Genomic DNA, 11,571 nt, shown 5'->3' with positions numbered 1-11,571 from the left:
ACTGTGTTCGTGTGGATGATTAAAGCTCCTCACACAGCCCAGACCATTGTTTGTGTGTCTTTAAGAAACACACTTTAAAGATTCCAATATCCATGTTTTTGGGGTTTATTGTCTATACCGAAAAGGTGACCTTCATGCCGACAGAGCTCAGGGAGGGGTATCAATATTCGTCCATGACACACTTTACTTCCCACGCCCAGATTCCTGGGTTCGATTCCCGGCAGAGTCACGGATTTTCTCTGCCCCGTGATGGCTGGGTGTTGTGTAATGTCCTTAGGTTAGTTAGGTTTAAGTAGTTCTAAGTTCTAGGGGAGTGATGACCAAAGGTCTTAAGTCCCATAGTGCTCAGAGCCATTTGAACCTTTTTTTTTTTTTTTTTTTTTTTTTTTACACGCTTTGCTCTTCACCTGTAACCCTCATCACTACCCCACACGCAGTTGCTGTCACTGTGCATTTTGTGTCCTTTCAGGTAATCTTATGGTCCCTTTACCTTCCGCCTCAGAAACCCGTGGACGGCGAGACACTTTCCGAGCTGATCAACCAGCTTCCGCCACCGTTTGTGCTCTTAGGGTATTTTAATGCCCAAAATACTTTATGGGGTAGTCTCTCAAACTGCCCAAGGGGCCGAGTGGTTGGAAGTGTATTACGATCTGATGCCACATGTCTCCTGAATACGGGTGCAATGACACATTTTTACACAGCAACGGGGACAAACCCACCGATTTGACAGTTTGCCCTCCTGCTCTCGCAGACTCTGTCGGATGGGAGGTGGCAGTCGATCTCTACGCCAGTGACCACTTCCCTATTAGTGCCCGCCTTTTACAAAGAACGGAGCCTGAGGGAAAACCACACAAGTGGATACTATCCGAGACGAAATGGACGCTTTATAGCCAGCTGGCTATGTTTGAGCGCAGTGACAGCGTCCACGACTGGGTGGGTCACATTACCGATGTAATCAACTCTGCCGCTGATGCATCTATTCTAAACCGTTAGGCCGTCACAGAAAGAAACCTGTTGCTTAGTGGAACGATCAGTGTGGTTGCGCTATTCGGGACGGGCGGACAGTGCTGCGCAGGTCCAACAGCAGAGAATCTTCAACCCTTTCTGTTATCGAGAGCAAAAGCCCGACGGACAGTGAAGGAGAGCAAGAAGCAATCATGGCATGAGTTTCTTAAATCCATTAATTGGTCAACTTCCGCCACTGCAGTATTGGGATCTGTAAGGAAGAAATCTGGGGAAAGGATGCCATCCCCATTACATGCCATACAGGACAATGGGGTCATGAAAGTAACGCCCGCAGATACCACTCACACCATGCCGCGATCGTCCGTAAGTACGGTTCCAGGTTTCCACGCCTGTCGCGAAGTTCAGGAGACGAGACGCCTTGCTTTCGCCACCAACAATGACGAGGCCTGTAACTTCCCGTTCTCCATATGGGAATTGGCCACAACATGAACCACTTCTAGCGAAACCAGAAAAATGTTCAGAAAGATATTTCGATACTATTCTGTTAGGATAATACTTTAAGGCTTCTAGCGTTGCCCTCTTGGCAGCCAAATCCGTTTGATTTTGCATGCGTATATCGGCAAAGTTAAGCGAAGAGATCTGTATTTTTTCTTCTATAAAAGTATGTAGACAGTTTCTATAAAAGTATGTAGACGGAAATATTCGTAAGAATAACGCCAGTGGCAGTGCTGTACTTACCTACATCTACAAATCTATGTGATTACTCTGCTATTCACAATAAAGTGCCTGGCAGAGGGTTCAATGAAATACCTTCATGCTGTCTCTCTACCGTTCCACTCTCGAGTGGCACGCAGGAAGAACGAGCACTTAAATTTTTCTGCGCGAGCCCTGATTTCTCTTATTTTATCGTGATGAGCACTTCTCCCTATGTAGGTGGGTGTCAACAGAATGTTTTCGCAATCGGAGGAGAAAACTGATGATTGAAATTTCATGAGAAGATCCCGTCGCAATGATAAACGTCTTTGTTTTAATGATTCCCACTCCAATTCACGTATCATGTCTGTGAAACTATCTTCCCAATTTCGCGATAATATAAAACCTTCTTTGTACTTTTTCGATGTCATCCGTGAGTCCAACCTGATGCGGATCCCACACCGCACAGCAATACTCCAGAATAGGGCGGACAAGCGTAGTGTAAGCAGTCTCTTTGGTACACCTGTTGCACCTTTTAAGTGTTCTGCCAATGATTCGCAGTCTTTGGTTTGCTCTACTCACAATATTATCTATGTGATCGTTCCAATTTAGGTTATTTGTAATTGTAATTCCTAAGTATTTAGTTGAATTTACAGCCCTCAGATTTGTGTGGCTTATCGTGTAATGGAAATTTAGCTGATTTCTTTTAGTACTCATGTCAATAAAATCACACTTTTCTTTATTGAGGGTCAATTGCCACTTCTCGCACCATAAAGATATCTAAATCATTTTGCAAGTCGTTTTGATCATCTGATGACTTTACAAGACGGTAAATGTCAGCATCATCTGCAAACAATCTACGACGGCTACTCAAATTGTCTCCTATGTCGTTAATATAGATCAGGAACAATAGAGGGGCCGGCCGGAGTGGCCGAGCGGTTCTGGGCGCTACAATCTGGAACCACGTGACCGCTACGGTCGCAGGTTCGAATCCTGCCTCGGGCATGGATTTGTGTGATGTCCTTAGCGTAGTTAGGTTTAAGTAGTTCTAAGTTCTAGGTGACTGATGACCTCAGAAGTTAAGTCCCATAGTGCTCAGAGCCACTTTTTTTTTTAATAATAGAGGGCCTATAACACTTCTTTGGGGAACGCCGGATATTACTTCTATTTTACTCAATGATTTTCCGTCTGTTACTACGAACTGTGACCGTTCTGACAGGAAATCACGAATCCAGTCGCACAATTGAGGCGATACTCCGTACGCACACAGTTTGGTTCGAAGACGCTTGTGAGGAAGGTGTCGAAAGCCTTCTGGAAATCTAAAAATATGGAATCAATTTGACATCCCCTGTCGATAGCACTCATTGCTTCATGATTATAAAGAGCTACTTGTGTTTCACAAGAATGATATTTTCTGAATCCGTGCTGACTATATGACAATAAATCGTTTTCTTCGAGGTGCTTCATAATGTTCGAATACAGTATATGTTCTAAAACCCTACTGCAAATCGATGTTAGTGATATAGGCCTGTAATTCAGCGGATTACTCCTACTTCCCTTTTTTTGGTATTGGTGTGACTTAAGCAATTTTCCAGTCTTTAGGTACTGATCTTTCTGTGAGCGAGTGGTTGTATATAATTGCTAAACATGGAGCTATTTTATCAGCATACTCTGAGAGGAACCTGACTGGTATAGAATCTGGACCGGAGGCCTTGCCTTTATTAAGTAATTTAAGTTGCTTTCTTACACCGAGGATATCAACTTCTATGTTTCTCATCTAGGGAATTGTTCTTGATTGGAATTCAGGAATATTTACTTCGTCTTCTTTGGTGAAGGAGTTTCGGAAAACCGTGTTCAGTAACTCTGCTTTAGTGGCACTGTCATCAGTGACTTCACCGTTATTATCGCGCAGTGAAGGTATTGATTTCGTCTTGCCACTGGTGTGCTTTATGTATGACCATAATCTCTTTGGGTTTTCTGCCAGGTTTCACGACAGAGTTTCGTTGTGGAAATTATTAAAAGTATTGAAGTACGAGTCATATTTTGAACTTCTATAAAACTTTGCAAATCTTGGGGATTTTGTGTTCTTTTAAATTTGGCATGCTTTTTTCGCTGTTTCTTGAACAGTGATCTAACCCGTTTTGTGTATCATGAGGGATCAGTACAATCACATATTAATTTATGTGATATATATCTCTCAATTGCTGTCGATACTATCTCTCTGAAAATTTTCCACAACTTTTCTACACTTACACGATCAGAGCGGAAGGAGTGAAGACTGTCTCTTAAAACGACGTTCAGAGCATTTTTATCAGCTTTTTTTAAATAGATATACTTTGCGTTTCTTTTTGATGGTTGTAGGTGTTACGGTATTCAACCTAGCAGCAACTGCCTTCTGGTAGCTAATCCCTGAATTCGTCACAATACTCACTATTTGTCCAGGATTGTTTGTTGCTAAAAGATCAATTATGCTTTCGCAAGCAGTTACGCTTCGAGTGCACTCATGAACTAACGGTTCAAAATAATTTTCTGAGAAAGCGTTCAGTACAAGTTCGGATGATTTTGTATGCCTGCCATCGGTTTTAAACGTATATTTTTTCGAGCATATCGAGGGTAGGTTGAAGTCACCACCGACTATAATTGTATGAACGTCGTACTTATTTGAAATGAGACTCAACCTTTCTTTGAACTGTTCAGCAACTATGTCTTCTTAGTCGAGGGGGGAGGGGGAGGGGGGTAAAACGACCCAATTAATAGTTTAGTCCGATTGTCAGGTATAACCTGTACCCATACTATTTCACTGAACTATCTACTTCAATTTCGCTACAAGGCAAACTACCTCTGACAGCAATAAATACTCCACCACGAACTATATTTAATCTATCCTTTCTTAACACTGTTAGATCGTTTGAAACAATTGCGGCTGAACTTATTTCCGGCCTTAGCCAGTTCTCTGTAGCTACAACTATTTGAGCTTCAGTGCTTTCTATTAGGACTTGGAGCTCTGGTTCCTTCCCAACACAGCTACGATATTTTACAACTACAATACCGATCGTTTCTACAACTACCTTACTGTGTTTTACCAGCCCACTTTTAGACGGACGTCCCTTCTGTGGTTCCCTGAGACCCTCTAACCTAAAATACCGCCCAGTCCCATCCACACAGCCCCCGCTACCCATGTAACCGCCTCCTGTGTGTAGTGGACTCCTGACCTATTAAGCTGAACCCGGAAACCCACCACCCGATGACGCAAGTCAAGGAATCTGCAGCCTACATGGTCACAGAACCGCCTGAGCCTCTGATTCAGACCCTCCACTCGACTCTGTACCAAAGAACCCCAGTCGGTTCTATGGACAATGCTGCATATGGTGAGCTCCACCTTAATCTCGGAAGCAAGACTGGCAGTCTTTACAATTTAAGCAAGCCGACCGAAACCAGACAGAATCTGCTCCGGTCCAAAGCGACACACGTCATTGGTACCGACATGAGCCACCACCTGCAGTTGGCTGCACTCTGTACTCTTCATGGCATCCGGAAGCACCCTTTCCACATCCGGAATGAGTCCCCCTCCCCCGCCCCCCACGAATGCTCACGGAGTGCACACTGGCGGAACAGGGTGCACGACTGCATCCGGCTCAGAAACTTCGTCAGCCACAGATAACGCCCGAAACCTGTTCGTCCAACGAACCGGGGAGGCCCTACGATCGGCCACTCGGAAAATTTTTCACTGTCTGCCAGACTTTGGAATGATCTCTCACACGACCACGGGTGAGGGGTCAACCTCAGTGCAGGCATTACCCGGGGAGGTCACAGCAGTGGACAGATCGGAGGACACGTGGGACGTGCTCGACGCCCCTCGCATCCCCGCGTCCGATCCCCCACAGTGACGTCCCTTGGCAGCAGCCTCAAGTTGTGTGACGGACGCCAACGCAGCCTGAAGCTGTGAGCGAAGGGTCGCCAGCTCAGCTCGCATCTGTACACAACAACCACAGTTCCTATCCATTACTGCAGTCGCTCCTGTTTGAAGCTCGAAAAATATGTAACAAGTTAACGGTGTACTCGCCTTATTAAGTAGCAGGTGCGCTGTCGCTGACGGCCCAACTGACGGTCTAAACTAAATCATTACTGGAAAAAATTATTTTAGGGGAAAAAAAGATTGTACCATCGTTAATGGTAGTTGATTAAATGTACCTAACAATGGCACCACATTAAAACTGAGATGTAAATACACGCACTTTCTTGGACAACTGTAGCAAAAATCTGTGCACATAAAGTAATTACGGTCCAAAACGCTAAAACTCGAATCACTTAAAATTTTTCTGTAGTTTTACTCATAAACATTAAGCCCCACAGAAAGCATCAGAGTGAGAAAAGAGATAAAACATGTTTTTTGCACCAGAGAAAAATGTAAAAATGAAATTGACTTCATACACTTTCCGACAAGAGAAGTGAAGCATAAAGGGGAGGATTAAAGGAAATAAAAACTGCAGTGGTTGAGAGGATACATGATGTTGTTTCAGTGACTGCAAAATAGTGTCAAATTTACAAAGAACTTAGTAGTATGAGAACACTTATATGTATGATATTGCACCCCGTCTGCTCTGGATATATGAACTGATTCGATTGGAAAAGGTGTCATAAGTCCGTTCTATCGTCTCCTGAGGTAACCTGGCCAACAAGTGTTGTAACTGGTCCTTGATATCCTGGATAATGGCAGTGAGACACTGTTGACATTGGGGCTGCTCCCACGCATGTTCTATTGGGAACAAATCTGAGGATCCTGCTGGCCATAGGGGTGCCTGAACATCACTGTGACATCTCATAGAGACAAGTGCCATGTATGCATGGGTATTGTCCTGCGGAAGATGGCACCACGAAACTGTCGCTGTGAGAGGTAACACATGAGCGCTCATGATGTCTCTGACGTACTGTTGTGCCGTCGGAATTCACGTTTTCGATACCAGTCATGACTTGAAATGATACCTGATGGCTTCACACATCATGAAACAAACACATCATGATACAAACATTAGAGACTACGCCCTCTCCCCGGGCCGCCACCGTAAAAGCCGACGATGGTCTTCAGGAGTAGTGCTGAACCGCGATTCATCGCAAAAATCGATGAGAAGCCATTCATCAGCAATCCAAGTTTCCCGTTCATGGCACCACTCCAGATGCAGCCGATTGTGTGATGGTGTTAACGGCGGTCTACACATGGATGGTCATTTCCTAGACCGGCTGCTGTAAGTCTCCGGCCAGTGGTGCAGGATCAACAGTGCTCCAGTGTGTCCGTTCCTTGTTTGCAGATGGGAGGCGCAGATGTGAAAGACTGATAAACACCCGCTATTGACAGCCAGAGTTGCCAAATATTGTTGAACAGAACAGATCTGGGTCTATTCAGAATCTCAAACTCAATTACAGGGGGCAACTTTGTTCAGGAACAAGGCTCAAATGGTTCAAATGACTCTGAGCACTATGGGACTTAACGTCCGTGATCATCAGTCCCTAGAACTTAGAACTAATTAAACCTAACTAACCCAAGGACATCACACACATCCATGCCCGAGGCAGGATTCTGACCTGCGACCGTAGCAGTCGCGCGGTTCCGGACTGAGCGCCTAGAACCACTAGACCACCGCGGCCGGCCAGGAACAAGGGATCCAATTTCTGATGCTAATATTAACGGGCAAGAGAGTAGTGTGGTGACCACTTGCCTGTGGAGTAATGCTGTTGTATGGTAGGCAACTGAAGACGGTTGACCAGCCCAGGTAGCCACGCATGTTAACGCGACAGCTTCTGGGACGTGGAGATATGCTGCCCTGGATTAAGTCCACAGGGCTGATTAACGACGAGACGTCGGTGTACGAGCCAGTCTGGATGTCTATTTTAGGCGGTTTCCCATATCCCCCTAGGTGAATACCGGGCTGGTTCATATGATACGCCTCAGCTACACAATATGCAAACACTTAGAACACTTCCCCACACTTACACATAGAATTTACTCTATACACAGTCAAAGTGGGTACACTGATTCTGTCCTGGAGGGAGAACAGGACACTGATGGCACTCGCTGTTTCGTCTACTTAAACACTTTTTAGCAGCAGCAGAAAACAACTGCGTGGTCGTAGTTAGGGAGGAGAGAGGGCTGGGTAGCATTTCGAGGAGATGTTGCCACTCATACGAATTTAATTCCTATGGAATGAGGATGATGAAATAATATATCCCTTGCACAATAAATTCAGATTCATTTGCTACTTTGAGGAATTGCCCTTTAATATTACTGATAGTGTATTTCCTATTTGCTGTATCTTCCAAGGAATGAGGTATCTCCTTCCTCTTGCCGGTACACAACGTTTTTTTTTTTTCATTTAGCAATAAGTACACAGTTGATATAGGCCTACCATAATCATGTTCATTATATTGAAATTAGCACCTGGCTGTGGGTAAAGGCTGCATTGAATTTACATGGAACAATACAGGGGAGCACACACTCGTGTGCGCGCATACGCACACACACATACACACACACACATGCGCACTCACACACTCACACTCACACACACACACACACACACACACACACACACACACACACACACACACACACACACAACATCCCATGGAGTACTTTATCAAGGGCCCAACTAGAATGAAAGCAATGCTGTATGAAGCAAGGGGAATAAATGTCATGATGGGCTCACCTCTGTGAAAGTTGGTCACACGTTGGCACGGCGGCATCAAGGGAGACGGACCGAGAACAAGTGCATAACTGTTCTGAGCACATCACAACGAGACGCTGGCTGCTTTATAACTTGACCTTTCTAATTTTCAGGTTGAGCAGATCCCCAACACCTAGCTCTGGATACCAACCCAAGCCGAGTGCATGGGACCATACAGTGCCAAAATAGTGGATATGCGTTGTGTTCTGCACCTTTGACACTAGGCTGATAGTGTTCTGGGTACCCCTCGGCCTAACGGCCGAAACTGGAGCCCCTATTAGTCCGCCCCCTTAGCCGAGTGATCAGCGCGTCTGACTGCCATACAGTAGGCCGGGATTCGATTCTTGGCTGGGTCGGAGATTTCTTATGCTCAGGGACTGGATGTTGTGTTGTCGTCATCATCATCGACACGCAAGTCACCCAGTGTGGTGCCAGTTGAAAAGACTTGCAACTCAGCGGCCGAACTTCCCTAAGTAGGGTATTGCCAGAGGATAATTTCATTTCGATGCCCCTCTTGCTACACCAAGACTTGCCACATCAAGATTTTCGAAGCACATTTCCAGCCCTTATTTGCAACATAACTGTTAATGTAAATAAACGTGCAATCAATGGTGCGCTTCAAGGGATGTAAGTAGAAGTTCAGGGCAGTTTATTGAGGTGACCAATTGTTCTGTAAATCTACAATTATTACTTTACTTGCCCAATTAGATATAGGCATTACAAGCATAAGCCATCTTTAATTAATTATTCCCTGAATATGTTAGTTATGTTCTACTTATTCATTCGTCTAGTTTGCAATACAGCCTTAATTTACACATTTGTGGTATGCATTTTGTAGAGAGGACAGCAGCTGCGGTAGCTTGCACCAGTTTTTTGGAACGATATGCTACAACTGCCCCCTACAACACTTTGGGCAAACAGGCTCAAAATCCATCCACCCACGCTGACACTGATTATCACAGTTATGCGCAAACAAACTGCACAGTTAAATAGAACCAAAAAATATATGTCACCAAAAGTGCCCATCAGGAACAAACAACAAAAACTCTCCATAGAACAGCAGTGTTCATCGCAGCACAAGATACAAAGTAATAATACAAACGATTTAACGATGCTACTCCAGGTGAGTGTAAAATAAATGTGCGCAACGGAAACACTGAACGCGAAAATGAAGATTTGGCCCTGTTTGACTACCCCCTGAAGCAGATCATAGGATCTGTTAATGGTGATTATCTCCTGCTTCCTCTTTAACATATAAATTACAACATAAACATAAATGAATGATTAAGGGAACTAGTAACTACCAAACGATAAATTCTGTTTCTGCTTATACATTTGTTGTATATTGAAAACTATCTGTATTACAACTGTATTATATATCAATGTCCAATCGACATAAAGAGATAAAAATGAATTTCCTAACTAATACGATTGATCAACTGCCCAAACCTGCCCCTTTTATGGTACGCGATCTAATATAAATAACGTGAGACGACTGACATCATCTACGTACCAAACACTAGAAGACATTACTTTCAAAGATGATCTACAGTGGTGTTCAACCTCAGTGGAAATAAAATTTACGTGATCACAACTGTTTGACTTTACAGCCCTAATAACCCGAAGAAATTAGTAGTACCACCGTATGTACAACGTCCAGTGCGTCGGACTGATGGTTCTCGTACACATCTGCCACGATGGAAGGACTACAGCCACAAAATAAACTCTTTCAAACACTAGGACGGCAGAAGACGGTCCTGTGACTAGTATACTCTAGTGCTGTCTTCTCCTCTCTGTGTTCTACAGACAAGAAACGCGAACTCCCAGCCACAAGGACGGAATTCAGATAACGTCTCTATGTGAGTATAAACAGAAGAAGTTCTCTCAATCACTGAACGCTGCATACTCAGTGACGACTCCCTGACTGGAGGTGAAGTCCAGAATGTATATGTTCGCAACAATACAGTGCCTAAAAGTTCTAACTATAAAATCTCCTGAGAGCAAAGACAGCAAGTCCGTCTATACCAACAGAAGCTGATACTGAGCGAATGTCAAACCCAGGCGCTCAAAACGGAAGAATCTCTTCCCTCCACTGCTGGCTTCCCAGAAGAGCTCGGATCCTCTTCCTCATAACTCAGAAGATGAATCATATACTCGCAACCACGGAATATTCTCCCTCTCTACAGATTCTTCCGAACGCTGACCAACCATACTTTAGTCTTTTGCCGTCGAGCGTGGAAAGTTTGCGAGGAAATACCTATACTCATACAATGGTACACTTCTCAGAATAAAAATCCTCGGAAATAACCCAGTCTGCGATTTCTGATGTAACACTTCCTCTTTCCTCTCTGCGGCGTCCACAATTTTCAGAGTTTCCGAAGTATTATCCGATTATCCTTCTGGACCCGCTACAACACCGGCGGGCAGCCACTGCATTGTGCTTCCGCGCTCAGGTACCCAGACCGTCCGTCTTGGCACTTCCTATGCAATACAGGATCAACACGACTGGGAGTTGTGTTGTCCTAATCTTCATTTCATCCCCATCGACGCGCAAGTCGCCGAAGTGGCGTAAAATCGAAAGACTTGCACCAGGCGAACTGTCTACCCGACTGGAGGCCCTTGTCACATTTCATTTCATTTCATTTCAACACACCTGTTCAGGCTTTTCCACTCAGGGCTCGAGTAACGCCTGCCATTTCATTTCCACTGGCGTTCCAACAAGTATAGGAAGTCATTCATTAGACCGTATTGATAATACAGACACTCTGTCACAATTTCTGCAATAAGCGTTAACAGTTATTTACAAGGCGTATGGGACAATGTCAGTCTTCTTTAAATATTCATATATACGATGTACATCCTAGCAAATGATACCTAATTCTGGTTGCAAATCACGCAAAGTATATAGATGAGTGCTTGTAAGGTGCGAAATTATAGCCACCTTACAAAACTATTTAACTGGTTGTTAACAAACAAGAACAATCTATATACTACATATACAGTAGTACTATTATGACAGTTTAAACAAAACAAAAAAACCTCATTTTACTATTACAACTGTATTTGAACTATGGTTTTGGGACTCTTGTGTCAAAGTGCTGCACAGTGCGTAGCACAGAGGAACGAAACCTACCAAGCAAACATTCCTTCATACACTAACCCCCTGTGGCATGCACTACACTCCACTCGCACC

This window comes from Schistocerca gregaria, chromosome X (assembly GCF_023897955.1).
Source record: "Schistocerca gregaria isolate iqSchGreg1 chromosome X, iqSchGreg1.2, whole genome shotgun sequence".
Classification (NCBI taxonomy): domain Eukaryota; kingdom Metazoa; phylum Arthropoda; class Insecta; order Orthoptera; family Acrididae; genus Schistocerca; species Schistocerca gregaria.
This window is presented reverse-complemented; position numbering follows the sequence as displayed.